The sequence below is a fragment of the Chiloscyllium punctatum genome, chromosome 15 (genome assembly GCF_047496795.1).
Source record: "Chiloscyllium punctatum isolate Juve2018m chromosome 15, sChiPun1.3, whole genome shotgun sequence".
In the NCBI taxonomy this organism is placed as follows: domain Eukaryota; kingdom Metazoa; phylum Chordata; class Chondrichthyes; order Orectolobiformes; family Hemiscylliidae; genus Chiloscyllium; species Chiloscyllium punctatum.
In genome coordinates this window covers 24,350,855-24,367,840 of record NC_092753.1, presented here as the reverse complement: position 1 = coordinate 24,367,840, position 16,986 = coordinate 24,350,855, and the positions used below count along the sequence as shown (strand labels likewise).

Below are 16,986 nucleotides of genomic sequence, written 5' to 3'. Positions count from 1 at the left end.
ATCATCTCTCAGAGTTTTATCGAATCATTTTCTCATACTGGAAATATCAAAGCAGCTGGTGTCCACTCCTCCTATTTCTGACCTGCACCTAAAACAATAACATTACCGATTCGATATGAGAAATAACGTTGTTTGGATATTTGTGAACTGTCCACCCACATTTCACTTGATATTAGGCTGTAGTTCACAAAAAACAAAATGAGAGTAATGTTGAAATGAGTGAAATCCGGAAACATTTCTTTCGAAATAAGATGGAAAACCAAGGAATTCTGCCATGACTCGTGTTTCTTTGAACCGTGCTCGACTTGACTCCTTAATCCTCCTGGGGACATCCTCAACTTCAAAGTTGTGTCTGCACTCCAGAGGTCTGGCAGACTCAATGTGATGTGCAGACGGAGGTGTTTCATTCCCACTGAATCGATCGGCTCTTTTGGTTGTGGAGTGGTGTTAAAATGCACTGCTTGCGATGGCCGGGAATCGAACCCGGGTCAACTGCTTGGAAGGCAGCTATGCTCACCACTATACCACCATTGCTACAGGCTGAAGCGCTCTAGAAATCAGCTGATGTGCCATAATAGTTCTTGACTCGAAATTTCGTTGTTGTTTTGTTGGAAATTTTGCAGTGAAATATTAGAATTGAGAAGTCATCAAAGACCGAGTTTTACTGAGTGGATCGGTCTCCTGATGCCCCGCCTCACTTTTTAATACACACAAAGCAGCATTTCGGATTTCTCATCATCTGAAATCAATCAATAACAGAAATAGCACGAAAATCCCAGGGCAACCCTGGAACGATCACACAATTAAAACTTGTCAAGTTCTCAGAAAGGTTCACCGGACCGAAACGTGAACTCTGATTTCTCTTCATACAGCTTTACCACCGACTTCGGGTTTGGTTTCTGATTTACAGCGTAGACATAGTCATCGAGATAGAGATGTACAGCTCGGAAACAGACCCTTCGGTCCAACCTGCCCATGCCGACCAGATATCCCAACCCAATCTAGTCCCACCTGCCAGCACCCGGCCCATATCCTTCCAAACCCTTCCTATTCATATACCCATCCAAATGCCTGGAAAATGTTGCAATTGTACCAGCCTCCGCCACTTCCTCTGGCAGCTCATTCCACACACGTACCACCCTCTGGATGAAAGCGTTGACCCTTTGGTCGCTTTTATATCTTTCGCCTCTCACACTAAACCTATGCCCTCTAGTTCTGGACTCCCCGACCCCAGGGAAAAGACTTTGTCTATTTATCCTATCCATGCCCCACATAATTCTGCAGTTCTTTCAGTTTCTAAAACTTCTCAAGAGTTTTCTTAGAAAACAAAAACGGCAAAAACAGAGGAACCATTAGACTGAGGCCACGCTGCAGTAATTGTGGAGAGGAGGGAATTCCGGGTAACAGTTCGGGAAGCAGAACCCTCTCGAGGAATATGTATTAATTTGAAGTTCGATCCCGTTGATAGATTTGCAGGTTTCTCTTTTACTTTGTAGAAGAGGGGGAGGTGTCAGTCAGCAGTAAGGGGTTTTCACAGGAGGGCATGATTTGGAGATGCCAGTGTTGGACTGGGGTATAGAAAGTTAAAAATCACACAACACCAGGTTATAGACCAACAGGTTTAATTGGAAGCACTAGCTTTCGGAGCGCTGCTCCTTCATCAGGTGGTTGTCCGAAATCTAGAGCTTCCAATTAAATCTGTTGGACTATAACCTGGTGTTGTGTGATGTTTAACTTCACAGCAAGGGGTAGTCATGGGCAGCTGTTTAGTGAAGGTCGCTTCCACTGATGTGGGAAGGCAGTGCACGCAAAACCCTCCCTGCCCTAGATAGGTAACCTGAACCAAGATGGGCTTTCCAAGGTCAGGGGGTGCAGAGTGCTGAGGCCGCTGTCATCATTTAGTTCCCATGGGTCCCAAGTCCTTGGGATGCCGTGGCGCCTTAATGATGAATGGGATTGTGTGCAACCGAGACAGGGTCGTGGCAGAACAGTGTCGAGAGTGTGTTGCTGGAAACGCACAGCAGGGAAATCGATGTTTCGGGCTCCAGCATCTACAGACCTCCCTGTCTCCGAGCAGAACAGTGTTATCCGCTCAGGTTTAAGCAGAACGTCCGCAGCTACTCCTGCGGGTCCAACGAAACACAAAGCGCTATCCGGGAAGGCAAACGTAGGGGGTGGGGTCAGCAAGCACAGCGTAGGGTGATCCCGGTTCGTGAGGGGAAAAAGAAAACGTAGTGCGGTGAAATTGACATAGGAAGTGAAATTGACAAAGGACGTGAAATTGACATTGTCAGAGCAAACCTGCGCAGGAAGGAGGGAGAGCGTCATGGAGGGGCGGTGGGCAAGATGGAAAGGACGGGGTCAAGGGAGGGCACAGACGGCAGTGTAAGGGCATGAGCAAGTGTTACCCTTCATGGTGTCGTGGGGGGATGAAGGTCGGGTCTGCAGGCAATGATAGTCTCCAGCTGAGAGTCGTGAGAACCCGGAATCAGTGTGTGTGGGGGGGGGCGGGGGGGACTGTGTGTGTGTGTGTGTGTGTGTGTGTCTGCGTGTGTGGGTGCATGCGTGTGTGTGTGGCTGCATGTGTGTGTGTGTGGGTGCATGTGTGGGTGTGTGTGGCTGTGTGTGTGTGTGTCTGTGTGTGTGTGTATGCATGTAGGGATATGCGGGTGTGTGAGAGTGTGTGTAGGTGCATGTGTGTGAGTGTACTGGGGTATCAATTTGTGAGAATGTGCGTGAGTGGCTGTGAATGTGGAAGTGTTTGAGTGAGTTTATGAGAGAGAGCTTGTGTTTGAGAGAGGGTATGCATGTGTGTGTGGGTCGGTAGGAGTGTGCTTTTGTGTGTGTGCGTGTACTTGTGTAGTGTCCGTGAAATAGTATACAGTGCAGTGTTGTCACGTGTCGTGTGACATGAACCAAAGTGCCCAGTTAAAGTCATCCCCATGGGTACCGAACTTGACTATCAGCCTCTGCTTGGCCACTTTGCATTGTTGGATGTCCCATAGTCTGCCTTGGAGGATTGTCACCCAGGGGTCCGAGACCGAAAGGCACAGAGCGCTGAAGTGCTCTCCGACTGGGAGGCTAGAACCAGTCTGACTCAAGATTGGGACACAGACAGACTTTAACCTCACACCTTTAATGCATTGTCTGAGCTGAGATGGCATCTCTTGTTAGACAACCTGAAGTTATCTCGACAACGTAACTTTGAAAAGGTTCTGAGGTTCTTATATTAAAGAACGGAAACTAGTAAACCCATTATAAAAGATGAAAGGCTTAACCTAAATGTGTTTAATATATCATTTCAGCTGCATTAAACTGTAATCCTTTTGCTGTAAATACTGCGTCTTATGGTCCTTCTTATCATCAGGTTGATCTACATCGGATACACTCCATCCATTCTTTATCCTTCAAAGAAAATCAGTCACCTTCATCAGACACTACCTTCCCTTAACAAATCCATGATGACTATATCGGATGATGACGTGGAGGAGCCTGTGGTGGACTGGGGAGGACAAAGTTCAAAATCACACAATACCAGGTTATCGTCCAAGTAGCTTTCGGAGCACTCCTAAAACTAGTGCTTCCAAGTAAAGCTGTTGGACTGTAATCTGGTGTTGTGTGATTTTTAACTTTATCCTGGATTAAACTTTCACTCACTGTGTGGTCACTTCTATCATCTCTCAGAGTTTTATCGAATCATTTTCTCATACTGGAAATATCAAAGCAGCTGGTGTCCACTCCTCCTATTTCTGACCTGCACCTAAAACAATAACATTACCGATTCGATATGAGAAATAACGTTGTTTGGATATTTGTGAACTGTCCACCCACATTTCACTTGATATTAGGCTGTAGTTCACAAAAAACAAAATGAGAGTAATGTTGAAATGAGTGAAATCCGGAAACATTTCTTTCGAAATAAGATGGAAAACCAAGGAATTCTGCCATGACTCGTGTTTCTTTGAACCGTGCTCGACTTGACTCCTTAATCCTCCTGGGGACATCCTCAACTTCAAAGTTGTGTCTGCACTCCAGAGGTCTGGCAGACTCAATGTGATGTGCAGACGGAGGTGTTTCATTCCCACTGAATCGATCGGCTCTTTTGGTTGTGGAGTGGTGTTAAAATGCACTGCTTGCGATGGCCGGGAATCGAACCCGGGTCAACTGCTTGGAAGGCAGCTATGCTCACCACTATACCACCATTGCTACAGGCTGAAGCGCTCTAGAAATCAGCTGATGTGCCATAATAGTTCTTGACTCGAAATTTCGTTGTTGTTTTGTTGGAAATTTTGCAGTGAAATATTAGAATTGAGAAGTCATCAAAGACCGAGTTTTACTGAGTGGATCGGTCTCCTGATGCCCCGCCTCACTTTTTAATACACACAAAGCAGCATTTCGGATTTCTCATCATCTGAAATCAATCAATAACAGAAATAGCACGAAAATCCCAGGGCAACCCTGGAACGATCACACAATTAAAACTTGTCAAGTTCTCAGAAAGGTTCACCGGACCGAAACGTGAACTCTGATTTCTCTTCATACAGCTTTACCACCGACTTCGGGTTTGGTTTCTGATTTACAGCGTAGACATAGTCATCGAGATAGAGATGTACAGCTCGGAAACAGACCCTTCGGTCCAACCTGCCCATGCCGACCAGATATCCCAACCCAATCTAGTCCCACCTGCCAGCACCCGGCCCATATCCTTCCAAACCCTTCCTATTCATATACCCATCCAAATGCCTGGAAAATGTTGCAATTGTACCAGCCTCCGCCACTTCCTCTGGCAGCTCATTCCACACACGTACCACCCTCTGGATGAAAGCGTTGACCCTTTGGTCGCTTTTATATCTTTCGCCTCTCACACTAAACCTATGCCCTCTAGTTCTGGACTCCCCGACCCCAGGGAAAAGACTTTGTCTATTTATCCTATCCATGCCCCACATAATTCTGCAGTTCTTTCAGTTTCTAAAACTTCTCAAGAGTTTTCTTAGAAAACAAAAACGGCAAAAACAGAGGAACCATTAGACTGAGGCCACGCTGCAGTAATTGTGGAGAGGAGGGAATTCCGGGTAACAGTTCGGGAAGCAGAACCCTCTCGAGGAATATGTATTAATTTGAAGTTCGATCCCGTTGATAGATTTGCAGGTTTCTCTTTTACTTTGTAGAAGAGGGGGAGGTGTCAGTCAGCAGTAAGGGGTTTTCACAGGAGGGCATGATTTGGAGATGCCAGTGTTGGACTGGGGTATAGAAAGTTAAAAATCACACAACACCAGGTTATAGACCAACAGGTTTAATTGGAAGCACTAGCTTTCGGAGCGCTGCTCCTTCATCAGGTGGTTGTCCGAAATCTAGAGCTTCCAATTAAATCTGTTGGACTATAACCTGGTGTTGTGTGATGTTTAACTTCACAGCAAGGGGTAGTCATGGGCAGCTGTTTAGTGAAGGTCGCTTCCACTGATGTGGGAAGGCAGTGCACGCAAAACCCTCCCTGCCCTAGATAGGTAACCTGAACCAAGATGGGCTTTCCAAGGTCAGGGGGTGCAGAGTGCTGAGGCCGCTGTCATCATTTAGTTCCCATGGGTCCCAAGTCCTTGGGATGCCGTGGCGCCTTAATGATGAATGGGATTGTGTGCAACCGAGACAGGGTCGTGGCAGAACAGTGTCGAGAGTGTGTTGCTGGAAACGCACAGCAGGGAAATCGATGTTTCGGGCTCCAGCATCTACAGACCTCCCTGTCTCCGAGCAGAACAGTGTTATCCGCTCAGGTTTAAGCAGAACGTCCGCAGCTACTCCTGCGGGTCCAACGAAACACAAAGCGCTATCCGGGAAGGCAAACGTAGGGGGTGGGGTCAGCAAGCACAGCGTAGGGTGATCCCGGTTCGTGAGGGGAAAAAGAAAACGTAGTGCGGTGAAATTGACATAGGAAGTGAAATTGACAAAGGACGTGAAATTGACATTGTCAGAGCAAACCTGCGCAGGAAGGAGGGAGAGCGTCATGGAGGGGCGGTGGGCAAGATGGAAAGGACGGGGTCAAGGGAGGGCACAGATGGCAGTGTAAGGGCATGAGCAAGTGTTACCCTTCATGGTGTCGTGGGGGGATGAAGGTCGGGTCTGCAGGCAATGATAGTCTCCAGCTGAGAGTCGTGAGAACCCGGAATCAGTGTGTGTGGGGGGGGCGGGGGGGACTGTGTGTGTGTGTGTGTGTATATGTGTGTGTGTGTGTGTGTGTGTGTCTGCGTGTGTGGGTGCATGCGTGTGTGTGTGGCTGCATGTGTGTGTGTGTGGGTGCATGTGTGGGTGTGTGTGGCTGTGTGTGTGTGTGTCTGTGTGTGTGTGTATGCATGTAGGGATATGCGGGTGTGTGAGAGTGTGTGTAGGTGCATGTGTGTGAGTGTACTGGGGTATCAATTTGTGAGAATGTGCGTGAGTGGCTGTGAATGTGGAAGTGTTTGAGTGAGTTTATGAGAGAGAGCTTGTGTTTGAGAGAGGGTATGTATGTGTGTGTGGGTCGGTAGGAGTGTGCTTTTGTGTGTGTGCGTGTACTTGTGTAGTGTCCGTGAAATAGTATACAGTGCAGTGTTGTCACGTGTCGTGTGACATGAACCAAAGTGCCCAGTTAAAGTCATCCCCATGGGTACCGAACTTGACTATCAGCCTCTGCTTGGCCACTTTGCATTGTTGGATGTCCCATAGTCTGCCTTGGAGGATTGTCACCCAGGGGTCCGAGACCGAAAGGCACAGAGCGCTGAAGTGCTCTCCGACTGGGAGGCTAGAACCAGTCTGACTCAAGATTGGGACACAGACAGACTTTAACCTCACACCTTTAATGCATTGTCTGAGCTGAGATGGCATCTCTTGTTAGACAACCTGAAGTTATCTCGACAACGTAACTTTGAAAAGGTTCTGAGGTTCTTATATTAAAGAACGGAAACTAGTAAACCCATTATAAAAGATGAAAGGCTTAACCTAAATGTGTTTAATATATCATTTCAGCTGCATTAAACTGTAATCCTTTTGCTGTAAATACTGCGTCTTATGGTCCTTCTTATCATCAGGTTGATCTACATCGGATACACTCCATCCATTCTTTATCCTTCAAAGAAAATCAGTCACCTTCATCAGACACTACCTTCCCTTAACAAATCCATGATGACTATATCGGATGATGACGTGGAGGAGCCTGTGGTGGACTGGGGAGGACAAAGTTCAAAATCACACAATACCAGGTTATCGTCCAAGTAGCTTTCGGAGCACTCCTAAAACTAGTGCTTCCAAGTAAAGCTGTTGGACTGTAATCTGGTGTTGTGTGATTTTTAACTTTATCCTGGATTAAACTTTCACTCACTGTGTGGTCACTTCTATCATCTCTCAGAGTTTTATCGAATCATTTTCTCATACTGGAAATATCAAAGCAGCTGGTGTCCACTCCTCCTATTTCTGACCTGCACCTAAAACAATAACATTACCGATTCGATATGAGAAATAACGTTGTTTGGATATTTGTGAACTGTCCACCCACATTTCACTTGATATTAGGCTGTAGTTCACAAAAAACAAAATGAGAGTAATGTTGAAATGAGTGAAATCCGGAAACATTTCTTTCGAAATAAGATGGAAAACCAAGGAATTCTGCCATGACTCGTGTTTCTTTGAACCGTGCTCGACTTGACTCCTTAATCCTCCTGGGGACATCCTCAACTTCAAAGTTGTGTCTGCACTCCAGAGGTCTGGCAGACTCAATGTGATGTGCAGACGGAGGTGTTTCATTCCCACTGAATCGATCGGCTCTTTTGGTTGTGGAGTGGTGTTAAAATGCACTGCTTGCGATGGCCGGGAATCGAACCCGGGTCAACTGCTTGGAAGGCAGCTATGCTCACCACTATACCACCATTGCTACAGGCTGAAGCGCTCTAGAAATCAGCTGATGTGCCATAATAGTTCTTGACTCGAAATTTCGTTGTTGTTTTGTTGGAAATTTTGCAGTGAAATATTAGAATTGAGAAGTCATCAAAGACCGAGTTTTACTGAGTGGATCGGTCTCCTGATGCCCCGCCTCACTTTTTAATACACACAAAGCAGCATTTCGGATTTCTCATCATCTGAAATCAATCAATAACAGAAATAGCACGAAAATCCCAGGGCAACCCTGGAACGATCACACAATTAAAACTTGTCAAGTTCTCAGAAAGGTTCACCGGACCGAAACGTGAACTCTGATTTCTCTTCATACAGCTTTACCACCGACTTCGGGTTTGGTTTCTGATTTACAGCGTAGACATAGTCATCGAGATAGAGATGTACAGCTCGGAAACAGACCCTTCGGTCCAACCTGCCCATGCCGACCAGATATCCCAACCCAATCTAGTCCCACCTGCCAGCACCCGGCCCATATCCTTCCAAACCCTTCCTATTCATATACCCATCCAAATGCCTGGAAAATGTTGCAATTGTACCAGCCTCCGCCACTTCCTCTGGCAGCTCATTCCACACACGTACCACCCTCTGGATGAAAGCGTTGACCCTTTGGTCGCTTTTATATCTTTCGCCTCTCACACTAAACCTATGCCCTCTAGTTCTGGACTCCCCGACCCCAGGGAAAAGACTTTGTCTATTTATCCTATCCATGCCCCACATAATTCTGCAGTTCTTTCAGTTTCTAAAACTTCTCAAGAGTTTTCTTAGAAAACAAAAACGGCAAAAACAGAGGAACCATTAGACTGAGGCCACGCTGCAGTAATTGTGGAGAGGAGGGAATTCCGGGTAACAGTTCGGGAAGCAGAACCCTCTCGAGGAATATGTATTAATTTGAAGTTCGATCCCGTTGATAGATTTGCAGGTTTCTCTTTTACTTTGTAGAAGAGGGGGAGGTGTCAGTCAGCAGTAAGGGGTTTTCACAGGAGGGCATGATTTGGAGATGCCAGTGTTGGACTGGGGTATAGAAAGTTAAAAATCACACAACACCAGGTTATAGACCAACAGGTTTAATTGGAAGCACTAGCTTTCGGAGCGCTGCTCCTTCATCAGGTGGTTGTCCGAAATCTAGAGCTTCCAATTAAATCTGTTGGACTATAACCTGGTGTTGTGTGATGTTTAACTTCACAGCAAGGGGTAGTCATGGGCAGCTGTTTAGTGAAGGTCGCTTCCACTGATGTGGGAAGGCAGTGCACGCAAAACCCTCCCTGCCCTAGATAGGTAACCTGAACCAAGATGGGCTTTCCAAGGTCAGGGGGTGCAGAGTGCTGAGGCCGCTGTCATCATTTAGTTCCCATGGGTCCCAAGTCCTTGGGATGCCGTGGCGCCTTAATGATGAATGGGATTGTGTGCAACCGAGACAGGGTGGTGGCAGAACAGTGTCGAGAGTGTGTTGCTGGAAACGCACAGCAGGTAAATCGATGTTTCGGGCTCCAGCATCTGCAGACCTCCCTGTCTCCGAGCAGAACAGTGTTATCCGCTCAGGTTTAAGCAGAACGTCCGCAGCTACTCCCGGGGGTCCAACGAAACACAAAGCGCTATCCGGGAGGGCAAACGTAGGGGGTGGGGTCAGCAAGCACAGCGTAGGGTGATCCCGGTTCGTGAGGGGAAAAAGAAAACGTATTGCGGTGAAATTGACATAGGAAGTGAAATTGACAAAGGAGGTGAAATTGACATTGTCCGAGCAACCCTGCGCAGGAAGGAGGTAGAGCGTCATGGAGGGGCGGTGGGCAAGATGGAAAGGACGGGGTCAAGGGAGGGCACAGACGGCTGTGTAAGGGCATGAACAAGTGTTACCCTTCATGGTGTCGTGGGGGGATGAAGGTCGGGTCTGCAGGCAATGATAGTCTCCAGCTGAGAGTCGTGAGAACCCGGAATCTTTGTGTGTGTGGGGGGGACCGTGTGTGTGTGTGTGTGTGCGTGTGTGTGTGTGTGTGTCTGCGTGTGTGGGTGCATACGTGGGTGTGTGGCTGCATGTGTGTGTGTGGGTGCATGTGTGGGTGTGTGTCCTGTGTGTGTGTGTGTCTGCGTGTGTGGGTGCATGCATGTGTGTGTTTGTGGGTGCATGTGTGGGTGTGTGTGGCTGTGTGTGTGTGTGTCTGTGTGTGTGTGTGCATGTAGGGATATGCGGGTGTGTGAGAGTGTGTGTAGGTGCATGTGTGTGAGTGTACTGGGGTATCAATTTGTGAGAATGTGCGTGAGTGGCTGTGAATGTGGAAGTGTTTGAGTGAGTTTATGAGAGAGAGCTTGTGTTTGAGAGAGGGTATGCAATAGTGTGTGGGTCGGTAGGAGTGTGCTTTTGTGTGTGTGCGTGTACTTGTGAGTGTCCGTGAAATAGTATACAGTGCAGTGTTGTCACGTGTCGTGTGACATGAACCAAAGTGCCCAGTTAAAGTCATCCCCATGGGAACCGAACTTGACTATCAGCCTCTGCTTGGCCACTTTGCATTGTTGGCTGTCCCATAGTCTGCCTTGCAGGATCGTCACCCAGGGGTCCGAGACCGAATGGCACAGAGCGCTGAAGTGCTCTCCGACTGGGAGGCTAGAACCAGTCTGACTCAAGATTGGGACACAGACAGACTTTAACCTCACACCTTTAATGCATTGTCTGAGCTGAGATGGCATCTCTTGTTAGACAACCTGAAGTTATCTCGACAACGTAACTTTGAAAAGGTTCTGAGGTTCTTATATTAAAGAACGGAGACTAGTAAACCCATTATAAAAGATGAAAGGCTTAACCTAAATGTGTTTAATATATCATTTCAGCTGCATTAAACTGTAATCCTTTTGCTATAAATACTGCGTCTTATGGTCCTTCTTATCATCAGGTTGATCTACATCGGATACACTCCATCCATTCTTTATCCTTCAAAGAAAATCAGTCACCTTCATCAGACACTACCTTCCCTTAACAAATCCATGATGACTATATCGGATGATGACGTGGAGGAGCCTGTGGTGGACTGGGGAGGACAAAGTTCAAAATCACACAATACCAGGTTATCGTCCAAGTAGCTTTCGGAGCACTCCTAAAACTAGTGCTTCCAAGTAAAGCTGTTGGACTGTAATCTGGTGTTGTGTGATTTTTAACTTTATCCTGGATTAAACTTTCACTCACTGTGTGGTCACTTCTATCATCTCTCAGAGATTTATCGAATCATTTTCTCATACTGGAAATATAAAAGCAGCTGGTGTCCACTCCTCCTATTTCTGACTTGCACCTAAAACAATAACATTACCGATTCGATATGAGAAATAACGTTGTTTGGATATTTGTGAACTGTCCACCCACATTTCACTTGATATTAGGCTGTAGTTCACAAAAAACAAAATGAGAGTAATGTTGAAATGAGTGAAATCCGGAAACATTTCTTTCGAAATAAGATGGAAAACCAAGGAATTCTGCCATGACTCGTGTTTCTTTGAACCGTGCTCGACTTGACTCCTTAATCCTCCTGGGGACATCCTCAACTTCAAAGTTGTGTCTGCACTCCAGAGGTCTGGCAGACTCAATGTGATGTGCAGACGGAGGTGTTTCATTCCCACTGAATCGATCGGCTCTTTTGGTTGTGGAGTGGTGTTAAAATGCACTGCTTGCGATGGCCGGGAATCGAACCCGGGTCAACTGCTTGGAAGGCAGCTATGCTCACCACTATACCACCATCGCTACAGGCTGACGCGCTCTAGAAATCAGCTGATGTGCCATAATAGTTCTTGACTCGAAATTTCGTTGCTGTTTTCTTGGAAATTTTGCAGTGAAATATTAGAATTGAGAAGTCATCAAAGACCGAGTTTTACTGAGTGGATCGGTCTCCTGATGCCCCGCCTCACTTTTTAATACACACAAAGCAGCATTTCGGATTTCTCATCATCTGAAATCAATCAATAACAGAAATAGCACGAAAATCCCAGGGCAACCCTGGAACGATCACACAATTAAAACTTGTCAAGTTCTCAGAAAGGTTCACCGGACCGAAACGTGAACTCTGATTTCTCTTCATACAGCTTTACCACCGACTTCGGGTTTGGTTTCTGATTTACAGCGTAGACATAGTCATCGAGATAGAGATGTACAGCTCGGAAACAGACCCTTCGATCCAACCTGCCCATGCCGACCAGATATCCCAACCCAATCTAGTCCCACCTGCCAGCACACGGCCCATATCCTTCCAAACCCTTCCTATTCATATACCCATCCAAATGCCTCGAAAATGTTGCAATTGTACCAGCCTCCGCCACTTCCTCTGGCAGCTCATTCCACACACGTACCACCCTCTGGATGAAAGCGTTGACCCTTTGGTCGCTTTTATATCTTTCGCCTCTCACACAAAACCTATGCCCTCTAGTTCTGGACTCCCCGACCCCAGGGAAAAGACTTTGTCTATTTATCCTATCCATGCCCCACATAATTCTGCAGTTCTTTCAGTTTCTAAAACTTCTCAAGAGTTTTCTTAGAAAACAAAAACGGCAAAAACAGAGGAACCATTAGACTGAGGCCACGCTGCAGTAATTGTGGAGAGGAGGGAATTCCGGGTAACAGTTCGGGAAGCAGAACCCTCTCGAGGAATATGTATTAATTTGAAGTTCGATCCCGTTGATAGATTTGCAGGTTTCTCTTTTACTTTGTAGAAGAGGGGGTGGTGTCAGTCAGCAGTAAGGGGTTTTCACAGGAGGGCATGATTTGGAGATGCCAGTGTTGGACTGGGGTATAGAAAGTTAAAAATCACACAACACCAGGTTATAGACCAACAGGTTTAATTGGAAGCACTAGCTTTCGGAGCGCTGCTCCTTCATCAGCTGGTTGTCCGAAATCTAGAGCTTCCAATTAAATCTGTTGGACTATAACCTGGTGTTGTGTGATGTTTAACTTCACAGCAAGGGGTAGTCATGGGCAGCTGTTTAGTGAAGGTCGCTTCCACTGATGTGGGAAGGCAGTGCACGCAAAACCCTCCCTGCCCTAGATAGGTAACCTGAACCAAGATGGGCTTTCCAAGGTCAGGGGGTGCAGAGTGCTGAGGCCGCTGTCATCATTTAGTTCCCATGGGTCCCAAGTCCTTGGGATGCCGTGGCGCCTTAATGATGAATGGGATTGTGTGCAACCGAGACAGGGTCGTGGCAGAACAGTGTCGAGAGTGTGTTGCTGGAAACGCACAGCAGGGAAATGGATGTTTCGGGCTCCAGCATCTACAGACCTCCCTGTCTCCGAGCAGAACAGTGTTATCCGCTCAGGTTTAAGCAGAACGTCCGCAGCTACTCCTGCGGGTCCAACGAAACACAAAGCGCTATCCGGGAAGGCAAACGTAGGGGGTGGGGTCAGCAAGCACAGCGTAGGGTGATCCCGGTTCGTGAGGGGAAAAAGAAAACGTCGTGCGGTGAAATTGACATAGGAAGTGAAATTGACAAAGGAGGTGAAATTGACATTGTCAGAGCAACCCTGCGCAGGAAGGAGGTAGAGCGTCATGTAGGGGCGGTGGGCAAGATGGAAAGGACGGGGTCAAGGGAGGGCACAGACGGCTGTGTAAGGGCATGAACAAGTGTTACCCTTCATGGTGTCGTGGGGGGATGAAGGTCGGGTCTGCAGGCAATGATAGTCTCCAGCTAAGAGTCGTGAGAACCCGGAATCAGTGTGTGTGTGTGGGGGGGGACCGTGTGTGTGTGTGTATGTCTGTGTGTGTGTGTGTGTGTGTGTGTGTGTCTGCGTGTGTGGGTGCATGCGTGTGTGTGTGGCTGCATGTGTGTGTGTGGGTGCATGTGTGGGTGTGTGTCCTGTGTGTGTGTGTGTGTCTGCGTGTGTGGGTGCATGCATGTGTGTGTGTGTGGGTGCATGTGTGGGTGTGTGTGGCTGTGTGTGTGTGTGTCTGTGTGTGTGTGTATGCATGTAGGGATATGCGGGTGTGTGAGAGTGTGTGTAGGTGCATGTGTGTGAGTGTACTGGGGTATCAATTTGTGAGAATGTGCGTGAGTGGCTGTGAATGTGGAAGTGTTTGAGTGAGTTTATGAGAGAGAGCTTGTGTTTGAGAGAGGGTATGCATGTGTGTGTGGGTCGGTAGGAGTGTGCTTTTGTGTGTGTGCGTGTACTTGTGTAGTGTCCGTGAAATAGTATACAGTGCAGTGTTGTCACGTGTCGTGTGACATGAACCAAAGTGCCCAGTTAAAGTCATCCCCATGGGTACCGAACTTGACTATCAGCCTCTGCTTGGCCACTTTGCATTGTTGGCTGTCCCATAGTCTGCCTTGGAGGATTGTCACCCAGGGGTCCGAGACCGAAAGGCACAGAGCGCTGAAGTGCTCTCCGACTGGGAGGCTAGAACAAGTCTGACTCAAGATTGGGACACAGACAGACTTTAACCTCACACCTTTAATGCATTGTCTGAGCTGAGATGGCATCTCTTGTTAGACAACCTGAAGTTATCTCGACAACGTAACTTTGAAAAGGTTCTGAGGTTCTTATATTAAAGAACGGAAACTTGTAAACCCATTATAAAAGATGAAAGGCTTAACCTAAATGTGTTTAATATATCATTTCAGCTGCATTAAACTGTAATCCTTTTGCTGTAAATACTGCGTCTTATGGTCCTTCTTATCATCAGGTTGATCTACATCGGATACACTCCATCCATTCTTTATCCTTCAAAGAAAATCAGTCACCTTCATCAGACACTACCTTCCCTTAACAAATCCATGATGACTATATCGGATGATGACGTGGAGGAGCCTGTGGTGGACTGGGGAGGACAAAGTTCAAAATCACACAATACCAGGTTATCGTCCAAGTAGCTTTCGGAGCACTCCTAAAACTAGTGCTTCCAAGTAAAGCTGTTGGACTGTAATCTGGTGTTGTGTGATTTTTAACTTTATCCTGGATTAAACTTTCACTCACTGTGTGGTCACTTCTATCATCTCTCAGAGTTTTATCGAATCATTTTCTCATACTGGAAATATCAAAGCAGCTGGTGTCCACTCCTCCTATTTCTGACCTGCACCTAAAACAATAACATTACCGATTCGATATGAGAAATAACGTTGTTTGGATATTTGTGAACTGTCCACCCACATTTCACTTGATATTAGGCTGTAGTTCACAAAAAACAAAATGAGAGTAATGTTGAAATGAGTGAAATCCGGAAACATTTCTTTCGAAATAAGATGGAAAACCAAGGAATTCTGCCATGACTCGTGTTTCTTTGAACCGTGCTCGACTTGACTCCTTAATCCTCCTGGGGACATCCTCAACTTCAAAGTTGTGTCTGCACTCCAGAGGTCTGGCAGACTCAATGTGATGTGCAGACGGAGGTGTTTCATTCCCACTGAATCGATCGGCTCTTTTGGTTGTGGAGTGGTGTTAAAATGCACTGCTTGCGATGGCCGGGAATCGAACCCGGGTCAACTGCTTGGAAGGCAGCTATGCTCACCACTATACCACCATTGCTACAGGCTGAAGCGCTCTAGAAATCAGCTGATGTGCCATAATAGTTCTTGACTCGAAATTTCGTTGTTGTTTTGTTGGAAATTTTGCAGTGAAATATTAGAATTGAGAAGTCATCAAAGACCGAGTTTTACTGAGTGGATCGGTCTCCTGATGCCCCGCTTCACTTTTTAATACACACAAAGCAGCATTTCGGATTTCTCATCATCTGAAATCAATCAATAACAGAAATAGCACGAAAATCCCAGGGCAACCCTGGAACGATCACACAATTAAAACTTGTCAAGTTCTCAGAAAGGTTCACCGGACCGAAACGTGAACTCTGATTTCTCTTCATACAGCTTTACCACCGACTTCGGGTTTGGTTTCTGATTTACAGCGTAGACATAGTCATCGAGATAGAGATGTACAGCTCGGAAACAGACCCTTCGGTCCAACCTGCCCATGCCGACCAGATATCCCAACCCAATCTAGTCCCACCTGCCAGCACCCGGCCCATATCCTTCCAAACCCTTCCTATTCATATACCCATCCAAATGCCTGGAAAATGTTGCAATTGTACCAGCCTCCGCCACTTCCTCTGGCAGCTCATTCCACACACGTACCACCCTCTGGATGAAAGCGTTGACCCTTTGGTCGCTTTTATATCTTTCGCCTCTCACAATAAACCTATGCCCTCTAGTTCTGGACTCCCCGACCCCAGGGAAAAGACTTTGTCTATTTATCCTATCCATGCCCCACATAATTCTGCAGTTCTTTCAGTTTCTAAAACTTCTCAAGAGTTTTCTTAGAAAACAAAAACGGCAAAAACAGAGGAACCATTAGACTGAGGCCACGCTGCAGTAATTGTGGAGAGGAGGGAATTCCGGGTAACAGTTCGGGAAGCAGAACCCTCTCGAGGAATATGTATTAATTTGAAGTTCGATCCCGTTGATAGATTTGCAGGTTTCTCTTTTACTTTGTAGAAGAGGGGGAGGTGTCAGTCAGCAGTAAGGGGTTTTCACAGGAGGGCATGATTTGGAGATGCCAGTGTTGGACTGGGGTATAGAAAGTTAAAAATCACACAACACCAGGTTATAGACCAACAGGTTTAATTGGAAGCACTAGCTTTCGGAGCGCTGCTCCTTCATCAGGTGGTTGTCCGAAATCTAGAGCTTCCAATTAAATCTGTTGGACTATAACCTGGTGTTGTGTGATGTTTAACTTCACAGCAAGGGGTAGTCATGGGCAGCTGTTTAGTGAAGGTCGCTTCCACTGATGTGGGAAGGCAGTGCACGCAAAACCCTCCCTGCCCTAGATAGGTAACCTGAACCAAGATGGGCTTTCCAAGGTCAGGGGGTGCAGAGTGCTGAGGCCGCTGTCATCATTTAGTTCCCATGGGTCCCAAGTCCTTGGGATGCCGTGGCGCCTTAATGATGAATGGGATTGTGTGCAACCGAGACAGGGTGGTGGCAGAACAGTGTCGAGAGTGTGTTGCTGGAAACGCACAGCAGGGAAATGGATGTTTCGGGCTCCAGCATCTGCAGACCTCCCTGTCTCCGAGCAGAACAGTGTTATCCGCTCAGGTTTAAGCAGAACGTCCGCAG

The 16,986-nt window shown here is 46.9% G+C and overlaps 5 non-coding genes across 5 annotated transcripts; all 5 read right to left on the bottom strand.

Moving 5' to 3' along the window:
• Positions 1 to 462: 462 nt before the first annotated feature.
• On the bottom strand, positions 463 to 534 carry trnag-ucc (transfer RNA glycine (anticodon UCC)). Its single transcript has one exon. It is a non-coding gene; the product is annotated as a tRNA-Gly (tRNA).
• A 3,600-nt stretch (positions 535 to 4,134) lies between these two features.
• Positions 4,135 to 4,206, bottom strand: trnag-ucc (transfer RNA glycine (anticodon UCC)). The gene has a single exon. It is a non-coding gene; the product is annotated as a tRNA-Gly (tRNA).
• A 3,619-nt stretch (positions 4,207 to 7,825) lies between these two features.
• trnag-ucc (transfer RNA glycine (anticodon UCC)) lies at positions 7,826 to 7,897 on the bottom strand. Its single transcript has one exon. It is a non-coding gene; the product is annotated as a tRNA-Gly (tRNA).
• Positions 7,898 to 11,569: 3,672 nt separating this feature from the next.
• trnag-ucc (transfer RNA glycine (anticodon UCC)) lies at positions 11,570 to 11,641 on the bottom strand. Its single transcript has one exon. It is a non-coding gene; the product is annotated as a tRNA-Gly (tRNA).
• Positions 11,642 to 15,331: 3,690 nt separating this feature from the next.
• Positions 15,332 to 15,403, bottom strand: trnag-ucc (transfer RNA glycine (anticodon UCC)). Its single transcript has one exon. It is a non-coding gene; the product is annotated as a tRNA-Gly (tRNA).
• Between the last annotated feature and the right edge of the window lie 1,583 nt (positions 15,404 to 16,986).